The sequence below is a fragment of the Nicotiana attenuata genome, unplaced genomic scaffold (assembly GCF_001879085.1).
Source record: "Nicotiana attenuata strain UT unplaced genomic scaffold, NIATTr2, whole genome shotgun sequence".
Lineage (NCBI taxonomy): Eukaryota > Viridiplantae > Streptophyta > Magnoliopsida > Solanales > Solanaceae > Nicotiana > Nicotiana attenuata.
In genome coordinates this window covers 19,320-22,753 of record NW_017672100.1, presented here as the reverse complement: position 1 = coordinate 22,753, position 3,434 = coordinate 19,320, and positions in this window count along the sequence as shown.

The window sequence follows — 3,434 nt, the reverse complement described above, 5'->3', positions numbered from 1 at the left end:
GAGTTCTAGCTTGTGTGGTTTCCCGGTCCTCCTTAGTTGATCGTATCAGGGAGCGGCAGTATGATGACCCTTATTTGCTTGTCCTTCGGGACAAGGTTCAGCGTGGTGATGCCAGGGATGTGACCATTGGAGATGATGGAGTATTGAGGATGCAGGGCCGGATTTGTATGCCCAATTTTGATGGTCTTCGAGAGATGATTCTAGCAGAGGCCCATAGTTCGCGGTATTCCATCCATCCGGGTGCCGCGAAGATGTATCAAGACCTGAGGCAGCACTACTGGTGGAGGCGGATGAAGAAGGATATAGTTGGTTATGTGTATAGATGCCTCAACTGCCAGCAGGTGAAGTATGAGCACCAGCGCCCGGGTGGGTTGCTCCAACAGATAGAGATTCCGGAGTGGAAATGGGAGCGCATCACCATGGATTTTGTATCTGGACTTCCACGGACCTTGAAGAAGTTTGATTCCATTTGGGTTATTGTGGACCGGCTGACCAAGTCCGCTCATTTCATTCTGTGTGTACCACTTATTCATTGGAGCGGTTGGCGGAGATTTATATCAGGGAGATCGTCCGTTTGCATGGTATTCCAATTTCTATCATTTCAGACAGAGGTACTCAGTTTACATCGCGGTTCTGGAGAGCCGTGCAGCAGGAGTTAGGCACTCGGGTGGAGTTGAGCACAACATTTCACCCCTAGATGGACGGGCAGTCCGAGCCCACTATTTAGATTCTTGAGGATATGCTCCGTGCGTGTGTGATTGAGTTCGGAGGGTCTTGGGATCATTACTTGCCACTGGCGGAGTTTGCTTACAATAACAGCTATCAGTCTAGCATTCAGATGGCACCGTATGAGGCTTTATATGGTAGGAGGTGCAGATCTCCGGTGGGTTGGTTTGAGCCGGGGGAGGCCAGGCTATTGGGCACAGAGATGGTTCAGGATGCATTGGAGAAGGTTAAGGTTATTCAGGATAGACTCCGTACAGCCCAGTCCAGGCAGAAGAATTACGCGGACAGGAAGGTCCGTGATGCTTCATATATGGTTAGTGAGCGGGTTCTGCTTCGGGTCTCGCCTATGAAAGGCGTCATGCGGTTTGGGAAGAAAGGAAAGTTGAGTCCGAGGTTTATTGGCCCTTTTGAGATCTTGAGGCGAGTTGGGGAGGTTGCCTATGAGCTTGCCTTACCTCCCAGTTTGGCCGGAGTTCATCCGGTATTTCATGTTTCGATGCTTCGGAGATATCACGGGGATCCGTCGCATGTGTTGGATTTCAGTTCAGTCCAGCTGGACAAGGACCTATCCTATGTTGAGGAGCCAGTGGCTATTTTGGACAGTCAGATCAGGAAGTTGAGGTCAAAGAACATCGCTTCAGTGAAGGTTCAGTGGCGGGGTCAGCCAGCCGAGGAGGCGACTTGGGAGACCGAGCAGGATATGCGCAGCCAGCACCCCCATCTTTTCTCTACCTCAGGTATGTTCTCTATGCTCGTTCGAGGACGAACGAATGTTTAAGTGTAGGAGGATGTAACGACCCGGCCGGTTGTTTTTGGAATTTACGCCCCGATTCCCCATTTACTGCTTCCCCTAAGTTCATTTCTGCTATTTTGGTATGCCGGGACGTTCGGTGTTAAGTTTTGGAGAGTTTTGGGACACTTAGTCCCTAAATGAGAGCTTAAGTGTTGAAAAATGGTCCATAATCAGAACAGTGTGAAGATGACCTCGGAATGGAAATACGATGGTTCCGTTAGCTCCGTTAGGTGATTTCGGGGTTGGGAGCGTGTTCGGAATGTATTTCGGAGGCTCGTAGCTCATTTAGGCTTGAAATGTTACAGTAGCTCCGTCATGTCAATTGGGATGTGTGTGCAAAATTTTAGGTCATTCGGACGTGTTTTGGTTAGGGTTTTGATCGAAAGCGTAGTTGGAGGAAACTTGTAGTTCTTAGGCTTCAATCTTTGATTCAATCGGGTTTCCGATGTTGTTTTAGGTGTTTTAAGGATTGGTGCAAGTTTGAATAAGGTATTAGGTGGTATTGGTGCTTTTGGTTGAGGTCCCGGGGGCCTCGGGATGATTTCGGATGGTCGACGGGAAGAAATTATAAAGTGTGCAGCAGCAGATTTTGAGTCTTCTGGTATTTCCGCTTCTGCGGCTTGGGAACCGTAGAAGCGGAGCCGCAGAAGCGGCTTCTTCATTGCAGAAGCGATTCCAGGCATCTCCGCAGGAACCGCAGAAGCAGTCCCATCCTCCGCATAAGCGGGACCACAGAAGCGGGATTTGTACCGCAGAAGCGGAGTCTGGCCTTAAGTGAAAAACCGCAGAAGCGGCTCGTGGTCCGCAGAAGCGGTCCCTTGTCCGCAGAAGCGGAAATGACTGTTCAAAAATATCAATTTCGAGGGTTAAATTTCACAAGTTTTAAAATCGATTGAGAGCTCGGGAGAAGGCGATTTTGAGTGAGTTTTGAAGAGAAAATCATTGGGTAACGTTTCCTTGATCCCTTTTCATTATATTTCATCATTGTATAGCTAAAAACATCATTGGAATTCGAATTTAGGATCAAAAGTTGGTTAATTTGGGGTAAAACTTCATCACCTAAACTATTGAGTTTTGAGTGGGCATTTGACCTCCGATTTGGGAGATTTTTATCTGGTTAGACTCGTCAGGGTACGAGGGTTCTAAAAATGTGAAAAATTATTCGATTCCGAGGCGTTGGCCTGAAGGGCATTTTGGTAATTTCACCTAATTTCACGTCGTAGCTTTAAATTTAATAGCAAAACCAGGTGTTTGCAATGTTATTTACAATGTGTAATTGAATTGAATAGATTTGGGCCATTTGGAGTCGGATACTCGTGGCAAGAGCGTGGTTTCTAGTTGATATTGAGCCGGTTCGAGGTAAGTGGCTTGTCTAACTTTGTGTGGGGGACCTTTTTCCCTTAGGATATGATCTTGAATATTTGAATGCCCCGTACGTGAGGTGACGAGCGCGTACTTGAGCTAATTGTTGTAAATCCGTTTCTACTTGAAGTATTTAAATTGAGATTTCTTGTTTACTTGTTCATTTTAACTGTAAGTTTGTACTTGTGCTAGCTTAGAGACTCATGTTTAGCTGGCTTACTTGCTTATTTGCTTTAACTGTGCTATTTGTACTCTGTGAAGCATGTTAGGCTATAATTTACTACTTCGTGTCCTGATTTTTAGCATTGTTCCGAGATTTAGGAATCATTGTTGTTGTGTGTTTAATTTGGGACTACGGGACGGCTTCCCGGGAGATCCCTCTGTACTTGAGATATTCTGGACTGAGGGTGCGGGATACCAAGAGATCCCTGGCACATGTGTTTCTATATATATATTGGGATACCAAGAGATCCCCGGTTTACTTATTGAGGATACCAAGAGATCCTCGGGATACCAAGAGATCCCCGACTTACTTATTGAGGATACTAAGAGA